The sequence below is a fragment of the Phoxinus phoxinus genome, assembly GCF_949152265.1.
Source record: "Phoxinus phoxinus genome assembly, chromosome: 7".
Lineage (NCBI taxonomy): Eukaryota > Metazoa > Chordata > Actinopteri > Cypriniformes > Leuciscidae > Phoxinus > Phoxinus phoxinus.
Window position 1 is genome coordinate 36,257,553 of NC_136882.1, and position 16,354 is coordinate 36,273,906.

The 16,354-nt window shown below is 46.0% G+C and overlaps 1 protein-coding gene across 7 annotated transcripts in view; it reads right to left on the reverse strand.

Annotated features, from left to right (window-relative positions):
• b3galt1b (UDP-Gal:betaGlcNAc beta 1,3-galactosyltransferase, polypeptide 1b) overlaps positions 1–16,354 on the reverse strand; it is a 171,199-nt gene that overhangs the window by 72,330 nt on the left and 82,515 nt on the right. For 4 of the 7 annotated variants that reach the window (XM_079617610.1, XM_079617613.1, XM_079617611.1 and 1 more), the window contains exon 2: positions 10,154–10,208. The gene's annotated coding sequence lies outside the window, so the exon portion shown is untranslated. Of the gene's footprint in view, positions 1–10,123; positions 10,209–16,354 lie in introns of all 7 variants that reach the window. The other 3 variants (XM_079617616.1, XM_079617617.1, XM_079617614.1) reach the window with 1 other exon arrangement.

Here is a 16,354-nt window from a genome sequence, read left to right on the forward strand (position 1 = left end):
AAAAAATGTTCTTTAAATTATTCAAATGTTTTACATACAATAAAAACATGATTATTTTAAGAACTGTTCAGTGAAAGTTCTTTGGGGAACCAAATATGGTTCTTCTATGTGGTATCACTGTGAAAACCACATTTTGGAAGCTTTATTTTTAAGAGTCTATATAGCACAAATAGCAAACATAGTATGGTAGTATCATGCTATTATGAATTAATGAATTAATTCCATTTCCAGTGTAGTGAATGAACCAGAAGTAATATCAGCTGTGTCTACGTTGACTCATTATTTGAGTGGACTGCCACAAGACACGCACGCACGCACGCACGCACGCACGCACGCACGCACGCACGCACGCACACACAATGCAAAATGACATCACTTGCTGATTTTCAAAAAAAAATGTGATGAGGTTATGTGACAGCAATTTCGCATACTACTGTTCGAAACATGTGGTTGCATAATGCACTACTGGTTGGAGTGTTTGCAATTTGTCATTAAATTAGCAATTCTTTTTGATACTGCTAGTGGCACAGAAACGTCTCGGTTACGGATGTAACCCTCGTTCCCTGAGTAGGGAACGGAGACGTTACGTCGAAATGACGACGAATGGGGTTCGCTTAGAAGCCTATCCTCTTCGAATATTAATAAAACGAGCCAATGGCAAGCAAATGCCATGGGTCTGCTGAATTTGCATAGCGTAACTCCGCCCCACAGTGTGGGTATATAAGGAAGTGAGCCGGCAACATGCAGATATGTTTCTTCGCTGAAGGAGCCAAGCTGAACTCAGGCTGTTCCAGCGGTACAGCGGAAGTGGCAGGAAGACGTAACGTCTCCGTTCCCTACTCAGGGAACGAGGGTTACATCCGTAACCGAGACGTTCCCTTTCGTAGTCACTTCGAGTTACGTCGAAATGACGACGAATGGGGTTCCCAGTCCAATCACGCCACCTCGGCTGTCTTCCAGTGCCCTGCGTAAGTCTGAGCTCCCTGTCGTGAGACTAGCACGGACGAAGGACTCCTACTTAACACAGGAATACCAAGGTACACTGGGAAGCATATCACAGTGGAAATATGCAATCAGTGCCCGCCCGAAGGGGGGGGACTTAAGAAAACACATATGACCCGGAGGGGGGTGCATACGGATAACACTGGGGTGTCCAGCCCGTAGGGTGGAGTATTTCAACCCCAGGGGTGGCAGACTGGCTTGCCAAGGGAAAGACACATGCTCGAAGGAGGCTTACAGTGGAAATACACACGTGGGGGTCGCCCAGCGGGGGAACCATGCACATGGTGGCACCTAGCCAACGCGAAAGCTGCCGGAGGCATAACTCTGGCGTTGACGTCAACAGCGCTGGAGGAACTCAGGGCTTATCAGGCTCACCTGAGGAGAATATCGCACGTATCCAGTCCGTGGAGTGGAATGGCGAGCAAGCGAAGACACCTGAGCGGGTCCTAGCACCGGCTGGTTGAAGCGAGTACTCGGGAGGACACTGGCTCCACTCGGAGATTGTAGAATCTGGCGAATGTGTTGGGTGTCGCCCAGCCTGCAGCTCTGCAGATGTCTGTTAGCGAGGCGCCATGCGCTAGAGCCCAAGAGGAGGCCACACTCCGGGTGGAGTGGGCCGTCACACCAAGGGGGCACGGTCGACCTTGCTGCTGGTAAGCCAAAGCAATGGCGTCCACTATCCAGTGAGACAACCTTTGCTTGGAGAGAGCCCTTCCCTTCAGCTTCCCACCATAACAGACAAAGAGCTGGTCTGAGGTCCTGAAACATTGCGTTCTGTCTACGTAAGCACGGAGGGCGCGTACTGGACAGAGCAATGCCAAGGCTGGGTCTGCCTCCTCCAGGGGCAGCGCTTGCAGGTTCACCACCTGGTCCCGGAAGGGAGTGGTGGGAACCTTGGGCACATATCCAGGCCGGGGTCTCAGGATCACGTGAGAAAAGGCCGGCCCGAATTCCAGGCACGCTTCGTCTACAGAAAATGCGTGCAGGTCCCCTACCCTCTTGATGGAGGCCAGAGCAACCAGGAGCGCTGTCTTAATTGACAGGAACTTAAGCTCCACTGATTGCAGAGGCTCAAAGGGAGCACTCTGCAGGGCAGTTAGTACCACTGAGAGGTCCCAAGAGGGAACGAGAGGAGGGCGAGGAGGCTGTAGTCTCCTCGCTCCTCTCAGGAACCTGATGACCAGGTCGTGCTTTCCCACGGACTTACCATCAACTGCGTCGTGATGTGCGGCGATAGCGGCAACATATACTTTCAGGGTGGAGGGAGACAGCCTTCGCTCCAACCCATCCTGCAGGAAGGAAAGCACGACACTGATCGGGCATGATCTGGGGTCTTCTGAGTGAGAAGAGCACCAAGAGACGAAGAGGTTCCACTTCAACGCGTAGGCATGTCTAGTGGACGACGCTCTAGCGGAAGTGATGGTAGCCACCACCGCTGGTGGTAGGGTACTCAAACCTGCCTCGTCCCGTCCAGGAGCCACACGTGGAGGTTCCAGAGATCGGGACGAGGGTGCCAAAGGGTGCCCCGTCCCTGAGAAAGGAGGTCCTTCCTCAGAGGAATTGGCCAGGGAGGTGCTGTCGCGAGGAGTACAAGTTCGGAGAACCAGGTTCGGGTGGGCCAGTGCGGCGCAACCAATATGACCTGCTCCTCGTCCTCCCTGATCTTGCACAGGGTCTGTGCAAGAAGGCTCACTGGGGGAAACGCATATTTGCGGAGGCCCCGGGGCCAGCTGTGCGCCAGAGCGTCCGTGCCGAGCGTGCCCTCGGTCAGGGAGTAAAACTGGGCGCAGTGGGACGAGTCGTGGGAGGCAAACAGGTCTACCTGTGCGTCCCCGAACTGATCCCAAATCAGCTGGACCGCCTGGGGATGGAGTCTCCATTCTCCAGGAAGAGGCTGAAGCCGTGAGAGCTCGTCGGCTGCACAGTTCAGGTCTCCCGGAATATAAATGGCTCGAAGCGACCTCAGATGCTTCTGACTCCATAAGAGGAGGTGGCGGGCGAGTTGCGACATACGGCGGGAGCGTAGACCACCTTGTCGGTTGATGTACGCTACTGTCGCGGTATTGTCTGATCGGACTAGTACGTGCTGGTTCTTGAGCAGCGCCCGGAAGCGGTGCAGAGCGAGACGTACTGCCAGCAACTCGAGGCAATTGACATGCCATAGGCGGTGGGGTCCTGTCCAGGAGCCCGCGGCAGCATGTCCATTGCACATGGCACCCCAGCCCGTGGAGGAGGCATCCGTTGACACAACAACATGCCTGGAAACTCGTTCTAAGGGCACTCCGGCCCGTAGAAAGCTGAGGTTCGTCCACGGGGAGAAGGTCTGACGGCAGGTCGGAGTAACTGGTACTCGGAGCTTGCCCTGGTGCCATGCCCACCTCGGGACTCGATCGTGAAGCCAGTGCTGAAGCGGTCTCATATGAAGCAATCCGAGCGGCGTTACCGCGGCTGCAGATGCCATATGCCCCAGGAGCCTCTGAAAAAGTTTCAGTGGAACCGCACTCTTGCTCTGGATTTGTCTCAGGCAAGTCAGCAGTGACTGCGCGCGCTCGCTCGTAAGCTGCGCGCACATGGCGACCGAGTCGATTTCCATACCGAGAAAAGAGATCCTCTGCACGGGGCAAAGTTTGCTCTTCTCCCAGTTGACCCGAAGGCCCAGACGGACTAGGTGCCGGAGCACTAGGTCCCTGTGTTCGCAAACCTGGTCCCGAGAGTGAGCTAGGATTAGCCAGTCGTCGAGATAATTCAGGATGCGAACCCCGTGTTGCCGTAGCGGCACAAGGGCTGCCTCGACGACCTTCGTGAAGACGCGAGGAGACAGGGCCAGCCCGAATGGGAGGACCGCGTACTGGTATGCCTGCCCCTCGAAAGCAAACCGTAGAAACGGCCTGTGTCGAGGAAGAATGGAGACATGAAAGTAGGCGTCCTTCAGGTCGATCGCTGCAAACCAATCCTGTGGCTGCACACATTCGAAAATGCGCTTGGCCGTGAGCATCTTGAACGGAAGCCTGTGAAGGGAACGGTTCAAGACGCGCAGATCCAGGATTGGTCGTAACCCACCGGTTTTCTTGGGGACAATGAAGTAGGGGCTGTAGAAGCCGGACCTCATTGCGGCTGGAGGGACAGTCTCGATCGCACCCTTCGCCAGCAGGGTGGCGACCTCCGCTCTCATGACAGGGGCATTGCCACCGACCATAGTGAAGCGGACTCCCCTGAAGCGGGGAGGAGACCGCGCGAACTGAATCGCATAGCCGAGCCTGATGGTCCGCGCGAGCCAGCGGGACAGGTTGGGAAGCTCTAACCAGGCTCCCAAGGACTGTGCCAGCGGGGTCATGCGGACGACAGACGTCCCCGCGGGGGTGCAGCGAAGCGGAATGACCGGCCCGGACGTGGGTGGCATAGCGGCCCGGTGTGGGGGCACGGTCATTAGCCGCGTCCTGCCAGAGGGAGCCAGGGAAGGACCAGCGTTCCACGGGGGCGTGCTCTGGCAGGGGTCTGGCGACAGAAGGGGATGAGAGCGGCGGGGCCCGTGGGCGGCGCGCACTGTCATTCCCTTCTGGGGGCTCAGAGATGGGGATATCAGTTCTTTCTTTAACCACATTAGGGTGCTGCCCACCCGTGGGTGAGCAGCGGGGAGTGGAGAACAAAGGATTCTCCCCCGGCCCTCCACCGGGGGAAGGAGTGGTCCTGCTACCATCTCCTGAGAAGAACTGATGGCCATCTCTGAGCAGCCCGTCTCAGGAGCGCCGCTTGGCCTGGCGTTTAGCGGGGCGCGGGGCTGGAGAGGGCTGGGGCGCCTGCCTGCGGCGTCCTCCACGACGCGGCCCGGGTGAAGGCTGCTGCTGGGGCCGTGCGGGAGGGGCGGGAGCCGCGGGAGGGCGCCCTCGGCGGCGAGCAGGCTGAGGCGTCTGAACCGACGGCTGGGTGGAGGCAGCAGCGGGCCGTCGGGGCAGAATATGACGAATAGCCTCAGTCTGCTTCTGGGCGGTTGAAAACTGTTGGGCAAAATCTTCAACCGCTCCGCCGAAGAGGCCAGCCTGGGATATGGGGGCGTCAAGCAGACGAGTCCGCTCAGCGTCCCTCATATCGGCCAGGTTGAGCCAGAGGTGTCTCTCCTGGACCACACTAGTGGACATCACCTGGCCCAGGGAGCGTGCGGTCACTTTCGTCGCCCGGAGAGCGAGGTCAGTGGCGGCACGCAGCTCATTGAAGAGCCCTGGGTCAGTCCTCCCCTCGTGCATGTCCCTGAGCATCTGGGCCTGGTAGACCTGCAGAGTGGCCATGGCATGCAATGAGGCGGCTGCCTGCCCCGCAGCTCTATAGGTCTTCGCCACCAGGGTCGACGAAAACCTACAGGCCTTGGAGGGGTGCTTAGGATCACCACGGGAAGAAGCACTCTGTGGACACAGTTGCATCGCAACAGAGCGTTCAACCATAGGCACCCCAGTGTACCCGTAAACAGCCGCCTGATCGAGAGGAGGAAAGGCGGAGGAGGTCGCCGAGCGATCACGGGAAGACAAGGGTGTCTTCCAGGACCTCGAGACCTCCTCATGCACATCCGGGAAGAAAGGCATTGGGGTTGGACGCCGACGTGAATCGGCGGCCGCGCCCAAAAACCAATCGTCCAGACGCGAGCGCTCGGGGCAGGGTGGCGGATTGCACTCTAACCCGATGCTCGCGGCTGCCCGGGAAAGCATGGCCGTCAGCTCGGGATCAGGATCGGGCAATGCTGACGCGCCCGGAGGCGGCAGCACAGCCGACCCCTCATCTCCCGAGGACTCCTGCCCACCTTGTGATGCTGTGATCGACATAGCATCGTCATTAGGAGCGCCAGACGGCGCACTCGGTCCGCCGCCGACCGTTGGCCGGGACTGATCGAGCGCATCATCTGGTCGGCTCGCGGGTTGCGGCACTTGAGAGGGGGATGTGGCCCGAGGACGAATCGTCGGTTGTTGTTGCCACACCGTCACCCTCAGGTCACCCTGGCCACCAGCCGAAGTACCAGCTCTATTACTAGAGGGGGTAGATCGGGGTGTGGATGAGGGGACTCTCACTCTTTCGAGATCACTGAGTCTCGACCGTAGTGTCGCGATGGTCATGTTTCCGCAATGAAAACATGAGTCATCCACAAGCGCTGCTTTGGCGTGCTCTAAGCCCAAACACGCAAAACAGCGATTGTGCCCATCTAAATCAGACAGCCAGTGACCACAACCAGAAGGGCACGGGCGATGCATCTTTAAAAAGACGTGCCACGCGCTTTGCTCTTTTAGAGAGAAGGAGAAATCCCCGCAGATGCTGAAGCGACCAGGGAGAGAACACACACACACTGGCAGATCACTGCTCAGATCGCAGGGAATGTGCACTCGCTGGAACTCGCTGTCACACCAACACCTGGAGGGAAGCTCGTCTCGAAGAGGAATAGAGATGATACTCAGGATGGCTTGTGGAGTGAAGGATAAACTTGGCTCCGAAAGCGAAAACATATCTGCATGTTGCCGGCTCACTTCCTTATATACCCACACTGTGGGGCGGAGTTACGCTATGCAAATTCAGCAGACCCATGGCATTTGCTTGCCATTGGCTCGTTTTATTAATATTCGAAGAGGATAGGCTTCTAAGCGAACCCCATTCGTCGTCATTTCGACGTAACTCGAAGTGACTACGAAAGGGAACTACACATATCACCTTTACATTCTAAAGTCATTATTAGTGTGGCCAGCAGGGGGCGCTCACCCTGTGATCTGTGTGGGTCCTAACACCCCAGTATAGTGACGGGGACACTATACTGCCAAAGAGCGCCGTCCTTCGGATGAGACGTTAAACTGAGGTCCTGACTCTCTGTGGTCATTAAAAAAATCCCAGGATGTCCTTTGAAAAAGAGTAGGGGTGTAACCCCGGCATCCTGGCCAAAATATGCCCAGTGGCCTCTGTCCATCATGGCCTCTAATCATCCCCATATACTGATTGGCTTCATTACTCTGTCTCCTCTCCACCAGTAATCTGGTGTGTGGTGGGAGTTCTGGCGCAATATGGCTGCCGTCGCATCATCCAAGTGGATGCTGCACATTGGTGGTGGTTGAGGAGATTCCCCCCTTCTATGTAAAGCGCTTTGAGGTCTCATAATAATAATAATAATAATTATCTATTTTAGTAACCTCAATTAGCAGAAATTGCTTGGTTTACTATCGAAAACAAATTTTCTGATAGGTAATTTTTTTTACATTTAATTTATAGCCGCCTTTCATGGCACTCAAGGACACCTTACAAAATCCATAAAAGCAATGACATTTAACAATAAAACCAGTACAGCAACAAACATTAAATCACATAATAGCCTGCCTAAACAGATACGTTTTAAGACGAGATGTAAAGACCGAAAGACTAGAACTGTTGCAAACTTCTACAGGAAGTGAGTTCCATGAATGGGGAGCCGCATAACCAAAAGCTCGTGACCCCATGAAGTTGTCCGAGTGCGTGGAAGAACAAGTGTAAGTGCAGAAGCCGATCTTAAAATGTGGGAAGGAGAATGTGAACAAAATCTAGAAAATTTGAAGGAGCCACATTGTTAAGTGCTTTGTAAGTTATAAGTACAAATTTTAAATTTACACGGAATTTAACTGGGAGCCAACGCCAATTTTGTAAAACGGGAAAAATATGTTCAGAAATGGAAGATTTGGTGATGACTCTAGCTGTGGCATTTTGTACCAACTGTAATTTATGAAGAGATCTGGAAGGAAGCCCATAAAACAAAGCATTACAATAGTCGATTCGTGGTGTTACAAGGGCATGCACAAGCGTAGCAGGACTCTTGAGTGAAAGGACAGGACGCCAACAATTTATATTCCTAATATGAAAGAATGCAGAACGGGTAACACTGTTAATGTGAGCTTCAAAACACAGAGTGCTGTCAGGAATGAACTTTTAACATTTTCAGTGCACAAAACATTTACGCCAACTCACTCAAAACATATGCATGTGTGCAACATTTGGCATTGCTTATACAATGGTCCGTCATTCACATAAAAATACACCAATTGACAAAAAGCCAAAGGGTTTTTAATGCGCACAACTAGTAGCCCAATGGTTTCACCAAACTCCCAGCTGACAGATTGTGCCTCCAAACCACGAGTCCTCTTTGTGCTGTTCTATTTGTAGACAAAGGAAAATCAAATGGTGAAATGAGAGCACTCCCCCTGTGAGGCGCTTAAAGTGTGGCTGACGGTTTAATGAATGCTAATTGCTCCTTAGTGGAAGCACAGGATAAAAATGTGTCCACACACACACACCGAACACAGCCGAATCACATATGCCCTGATATATTACAACTATATGATCTCTCACAGCCACATTCAAATCTTTCCTTACCCTCTCATTAGAATAAAATACAAAATACATGAACCTCTAATTTAGCCGATACTCTGTGGTAATTTCATATAAACCTAGATTAATGGGGCAACAGTGATTTTTATTGCTTCAGGTTGGCAATTGGCTGTATTGTGGATCGTAGTGGGCTTTCAACATTATTGGTACACCACTCAACTTGCCTGAGATTTTGAAAATTATATATACAATATATATACTGTATATTTACAACCGGTAAATCACATGTTTTAATGTCTCCACTGAATACAGTACACTCACGTAAAGCGATACTATTATATATAGCAAATCTCATATGCCAAATTTTTTACCTTGTCACAAAATTTTTATATAGAGATCTCTATATAAATTGGATATATATATATATATATATATATATATATATATATATATATATATATATATATATATATATATATATATATATATATATATATATATATATGCACACAAACAGTTTTTTTTTGTATAGAACTAGGAAAGTCACATTGAGGTTACAAACCTCTTTTACAAGTGAGACCTAGTCAAGACAGGGTCAGATAGCCGAACTAGACAAAAAAAGAAAAGAAAAAACACCACTAACAACCAATAACAGCATCATTAATAAATACAACTAAAACACCACAAAGCAAGTCTCAATAGCGAGATATTAAGCAGCATGTAAAGTTCAGCACAGCAGCACAAACATATAAGTATTACCCAACACCCTACATGGTACTATTCACAGAAACAACATTTATATATCATGTTTAAAAAGAATTAGGTGACAGAATTATTTGCAAAGCAACTGCACTTAGTAGTAATTAAATTCCCAATTTTCCATTTAAAAACATTTAAAGAGATGAGGGATTGTAGTTGGAGTTTAGTCTGTACATCATTCCAGGACCAGGGGCCATAGTAGAACAGGCTTAACTTACCAGCTTCTGTTCTGATAGCCGGCACTTTAAACTGTAACCAATATATAAAACTTGACTTGTCGACTAGAGAAATAGCATGTCTTTAGTTTGACAATAAAAGTTACCATTCTACAATGGTATAGAATAGAAACAGCAGCAGTGCATAATGCATCATGAACAAAATGAACATCAAACTCAGAATGCAGTTCCTATAGTATCTCACAGGACATGCATCACATGCTTGTCTTCACTCCTATTGGTAGACACCACATTGCTGCCCATTTGCATATAGTAACTTTTGTCAATGGACACTCCCATCCACATCTTACTGAACTTACTGAAAGCGAATTACTTCCGGTCGCTGTATGTGTGAACTCTCCTAAAGTATGCTAATCAAGCACTAGTCTGCAAACTCTGCTCATTTCTAAAACAGGAAAATATAAATAATTTGCAGAGGGAGTAATTTTGGCCGGTACCCTGAGGTAATAACTTCAATTTATGGTGGAAAACTCAAAGGGTCTTTGAATTAATTCCTGTATCTCAGTGCGCTCGCTACAAAACACAAGAGAAAATATACGAGACATCACAAGGCTACATCTGAAGGTCAAATTTCAACGTTTTTCTTCCTATAAAAACTGTGTTTAAAGGGGGCATATTTTTTGATAGCTATACGGCATATAAACAGCATACAGAACAGCGTTATAAACCAAAATAACGTTGGGTCCAACTATTGAAAAAGGTTTTGATATATTTAAGAGTTTAGAGTAGAAGCCAACAATAGTTTGTTTTCTATCATATCACAACTTTGCACTTTGGCAGAAAACAGCAATCAACAGCAATCCAACCTTTATCAGAGGCATCCCGCCATTTCGTACCTCAGATATGACCTTTTTCCAGTATAGCATTGTCTCTCCTCTCTTCTCCAACCATCTGTGGAAAGAAGACAAGAGGTTATTAGAGAGGGGCTGAGAAAAGGAAGAGAAAATATAGCTGCGAGCAGCAATTACGGGACTGAGCACAGCAGCAGCAGAGATGCTTTAGTTTCACCAACGTGTAAAGAAATAGCAGAATTATGATTTGCAACTGACCACCAGGGGACGCCGTCCCCGCCAAAAAAATTTTAAGGCAACAACGACAAAAAATTGTTTTCAGATTACAGTTTTTTACAGTCGCTAGGACACATTTCTCAATACTTAGGTCACTTTTTCAAAACTCTTCACACAGTGAGCACAACAGAAGTATATGGGCTAAACTGATCATTTATCATTGCTTTGGCACAAAAATGCATTCAATGACTACATCTTTCAAATTACATTAATTATTTTCTCACTTCGACACAACAATCGCCAAAACTCTGTGTACCTACAGGCCAATTTGCACATACTTACATACTGATCTCAGAACTGTTAAACTTAAGTTCAAAACAATAACATAATACAAAACTGATACGACAGCATTTTGCCACATTTCTACAGTAATATTGTAATGAAATATATTTTGAATCTAAAAATGAAATGGTATAAAAACAATTGGACCAACCACAGCTGATTCCTATTGTATCTGTATCGGTGGATGGTGTGTACTGTGGACTAATGTCTGTACTTTAGAATTACTCAGTGCAACAAAAAAAAAGACATAAAATATATAAAGTATTGAAGCATACTGCATCATGTCTGATTCATTCTAGTAACATTATATTGCAGTGAATTGTAAACAGTAGAGAGGTAGAAGAAAGAAAGAATTTACGGAGTAAAACATTGTATAATGCTCCTGTTGTTAGTGTTTTTTAGGTCATTGTTTTGTGGGTGATAAAGTGTGTTTGTTGGCTGTCAACCTTTGCTAGTGTTATGGAAGAATATGTTGATTTGAGAGTTTTAGTGCATTTTGAACGTGAAATGAACTGCTGTGCCGAGCTGAAAGTTGGTTAGGAGAACTATGTGAAGAGTTTTGAAAAAGTGACCCAAGTATTGAGAAATGTGTCCTAGCGACTGTAAAAAACTGTAAATGGTTCTGTAGGGGCGAAATCATTTACTGAAACAGTTAGCACTTTTTCAATGACGTGTTTTTACTGTGTCAGCATCTATTTCATGCACACAAGGTGCAACACAATAAGCTACAACAGTAAACATGTCACTTCACTGTGACCAACAGCATGCTAGAGTACAATTTGTGAGGCGGCTCATTGACGGAGAACTTTACTACGGCTGGTTTAATATATCACCTGTGAACACAACACTCTGCATTCAGAGTTTAATTACCAAAAACTTTCTTTTTGGTTTCAGTTACGGGTTTCGGCTCAATGAAAACTTTAATTTTGGTTAAAAAAAATCACTTTTCCATTTGCATTTAAAAATCTGATATCCACTGTATAAGGCTTGGTCTGAAGATCATTGCCACACATTTTGGTAAAGATTGGGGGAGATGAGTATGTGAAAAACTGTTAAAGTTGTGCTTTTGTAAATAGCTTAATGCATACAATAGGTTTACATGCATCCAATGTCAAACAACATGTCACCTCATTTCTCAAAGAGTCTGAATGGGGCAGTTGTGGTCTAATGCTTAGAAAGTCAGACTTGTAACCCGAGGGTCGCAGGTTCGATTCTCAATACCGGCAGGAAATGCCTGAGGTGTGTGTGTGCGCATGTGTATGTGTGCGCGCGTGTGCGTGTGTACGTGTGTGTGTGCGTGTGTGCATTAACTTGGATGGGTTAAATGCAGAGGACAAATTCTGAATATGGGTTGCCATACTTGGCCTTCACTTAAAACGGTCCGTTCGAAGATTCAGTCTCTCTAAACCCCTCCTTTCCTCAACCCTACTCTGCTCTGATTGGCCAGATGGCCTAGTCTGTTGTGATTGGTCTACCACTTACAGCATGTGTCAGAAACTAAACGCCTATTACCATATCTGAATTTCAGCTCCGGAGGCTTCCTCTGTGCTTGATAAACAGAGCATGGTTTTCCCGAATCAATTTTAGCATGAATCCTCATCCTTTTGAAATGCATGCGAAGTGGAATCGCGGCACAGAAAAACAGCATCTTCTCGACATGTCGACAACACAAACCAAACTCTTCCAGGCCTCAGCTACAGTGTTTGAGGGCGTCAAAGCAGACGTTGTTCGCTGGCAGCCAATGAAGACTATAGGCTGGCATTATGCAAGTTTGTTACATTGATACATAGGTATGTAACAGGAAGTGAGGCCTTTTACATTCACAAACAGCTATATTGCATGCAGAAAAGGTAATATTCGAAAAAGCATATGCCAATAGGGGCGCTTTAAAAACCATTACAGAAAATCTAGTATTTTGAGCCAATAATCAATAAAACAATGATTACGTTTCTAGACCACATGATTAACCAGTTATGAGCAGAAATGTAAGTGCATTTGTGACCTGTTGATGGCGCTATAGGGTTAAAGATTTCTGAGATTGAAGTACAGACCCACCCCTATCTCTGTGCCAAATATCATGACATTCTGCCATACGCTTCTAGAAGCTGCCATACAAATACAATAGGTGTCTACACACCTTCGGCCTCTAACAAGCAATAATCAAAAGCAAAAGAGTGAAAGGATACAAGAAGTCAAGGAGAAAGAATGAAGACAGGGGGACGGTGATAGAGTGAGGAGGAGATGACACAAAGAGGATGGATGAGAAATGAACGGTTGCATTCCTTTATGAGTCTGTCAGGCTCTGTGACTGGAAGAATTGATTATTAGAGGCGTTTTGTTTGGACGGTCCACAGTGGCCTGTCTGAGAGCGCAGACTTGCATTGACGGATACGGACAGCTCTAAGAGAGGTGATGCACGTCTAATAGGGACAGGAGTGAGGGCTGTACAGGGGAAAGCATTTCATATGCTCTCTGCCATCCTCCATGTGCATTTCATAATAACTCTACATCTATCCAGCATTAAACAAGACAGTATCTGGATGGTGGAATCTATCAAGACCTGTCCAAATCCTGTCACATGGTCTCAGCGTCAGACAGCACACCCAAGATCTAAATTTAATACATTTATAAATCACTTTAAAAATAAAATAAAATAAAACAGCCCTTTCTCTAATTTATTGCAGACTTGGATACTAAATTTAAACTACAAATACAAACTAGAATTGCTAAACAATAGTATTTCATGTTAAGTGTCTTTTTTTGTGTGTTTATCTATTTCATTGAAATCCGCTGACATTTTTTGCAAGTTATTTCATAAAAATCATTATTTTCTACTGATTTCTACTGTTAAATAAGCATTGCAGCCATTCAAAACTGAGATTGTCTCGTTTTTCAATAACAAATAGTCTAGTTTTTAAATTATTTGGTACTGCTAAATAACTAACTAAAATGTTAACACTTTACAATAAGGTTTCATTTGTTAACATTAGTTAACTACTTTAGTAACTACTTTAACTTTAAAAAGTTTCATTTGTATTCACATTCTCATTTTGTTCATGTTAGTTAATGCATTAGTTAACATGACCTAACAGCGAACAAACAATACTTCTACAGCATTTATTCATCTTAGTTAATGTTCATTTCTACATTTAAAATCAAAAGTTGTATATCTGTGAACATTAATTAATGCATTATTGGACTGTAAACAATGAAGGATTGTATTTTTATTTACTAATATTAACAACAGTTCATAAATGCTGTAAAAACGACTAATTTTAAGGAACTTTATTAGACAAAACTCTGTCCATACCCCTGTAAACAAGATGTCAAAAGAGAAAGACTGTACATTTTAAATGCACATAACTATTAAATGCTAATTTAGTCACATTAGTTCCTCAAACAGACATGAACCGCAAGCCACAAAACCCTGATGAGATCTTTAAATATTCTCTTTAGCTCACACGAATTTGATCATTAGACACGACGCTGTAATGCTGCTGTGGAAGCTAATCTGGAGTCAGTTTCATTAAGATGTACCTTCATGCAAACATGCTGTGAAGTCACTGACCGGCAGAGCAGTGAAGCAGCAAGGACGCTGCCTTTTGTTTCTCCTCATATCGTAAGTTATGCATTTATCCTTGCCTTCTTTGTTCCTCCCATCTCTTAAGCATGAAAACATGATGAAAGCACAGAGCACATCTACAGTCGCCACTCCTCCAGATGATTGCAGAGATGATGGAGACGAGCATCTTCATAATTGGCCTCTGGTTCAAAACAAAGTACAATACATCTGACTCGGCTGGCAAATCAAATATTCATGACCTCATTAAAGACTTTATTTAGTTGATTCTACTCGAATCCTATTAATCCTACTCGGCCACGGCGCAGCGAACAGCAACGGCAGCAATATTTTACTGTTAATTAATATGGTATTCATGATCCACTTCCCCATTAAGTCTAATTTGCCTCATTCCGGGCTCTCACTTTTGCACACGGCTTAATTTCAACACCACGTCTCCGGCATCCGTATGCGCTTCTCAGTTTCCGCCGATGTAAATGTCAGACTTACTGATGCGTGCTATTTCACGGGAAATTAGAGCTCTGCGAATCTTGTTGCGGAAAGGTCAGATAGAATCTTTTCTAATGAAACAGTTTTGACCTGATTAATACATCTCCGCCTGTGACGGGTGAAGACACGCACATTATAGTGCCATAACAGCATCTGCTCTGGCTGCACCAATATCTGCGCTCATGAGACTATAACGTGCATTGATCATTTCACAATCAGCGAACAGAGAAGCCGTTTTTGGCTCCTAACATCCCTGTCCTCTTCCATAAAATCCACCGCACTCATTTGTAAACCAACTGTCTTTTGAAATGATGAATGTGTTTCATTTCTTCCAATCTTTAGGAGAGAAAACCGGACCGGATGAAAATGCATTTCGAAAAGCGAAGCGCTACGCCTCTCCGTCTGAGCATCACCGGCTCCATGGCGACAGCTATTAACCAAGCAAAGAATTACATGAGTGAAATATTCATTCTTTTGGAAACCTGGCTAAGATCGAGAGTCATTGTAGAGATATTAATTGCTCCTGACAGCTGATAACTAGTGGCATGGAACTGCAGGGTAATTAAGGAGGTAGATTAATCATATTTACCGTTCCGGTGGTATCTAAGTGACAGGCCAGAGATAGGCAGACATTCCCCGCCGAGAAGAAATCGGCTCTTAAACTGCTTACAGTCTCCTAGCTGGAATACACAATGGGCCTGAATGTCACATCAATGATGGCAGCATCACATACGCTACAGACAGAAGCTCTTGGACGTAAAACGGCTGTGCGAGCAAAGTCGTTTAGTGGATTGCACTGCCATAAAAGACTAATAAAGATGCAAGATTTATTCGCAAGAAGATTTTCACAAAAAGCAGGCATTTATGCAAAGCTAAATGACTGCAAATTACCAACGCGCTACAGAATCCACAGCAATCGGGCAGGTACAAAACTAGAGCTTGCATGAACACACAAACTCAACTCCATGCTCATTTATCCTGTATTTCTGACTCAATTACATTTTTACAAAAAAAAAAACTTTACTAGTCAAAAGTCTGGACACGCTTGACTAGCGGCTCTGCATTTTTTGCAGCTGGTTCATTTTTTTTGCTCCATGCTTTCGCACATCACACAAATTAAAAGTGAACATAAGGATTTCTATCCAAACAAAAAGCCAATTCTCTGAAAGTCAAAACCGGTATAGATGGATGCTGTTTTATATTGAAACAGACAAGCCACCTGTGGTTATGATTACAATACAGTGAATTCACAGGTGAAAAAGTGTGTTAGCGCAAATAAAGTAAGTGTGTGGCTAACAGGCCTGCATGAGAAGTAAAAGCAGCACAGTACTCAGTTATAAATATCTAAGAAACCTGTTCTGCTTTTTGTTACTCTGTAAATAATACAACAATCTTTCTGTGTTGACGTGACTTTGTCAAGCTTCTTCTTTTTTTTTAAATGGCTGTTAACCTGACATTTGCAAACCTTTTTAAATCTTTAATGCAGTTACTTACATTATACAGTAGGTCTAAAAAGGAAAGAAATCTGTGTTTGTCAGGCAGACCTGAATGAATGTCGAGCTAACGGCAGAAAAATCACAGAAACGAGACGATGCAGAAAACGGGAAGAGAAAGGCAAC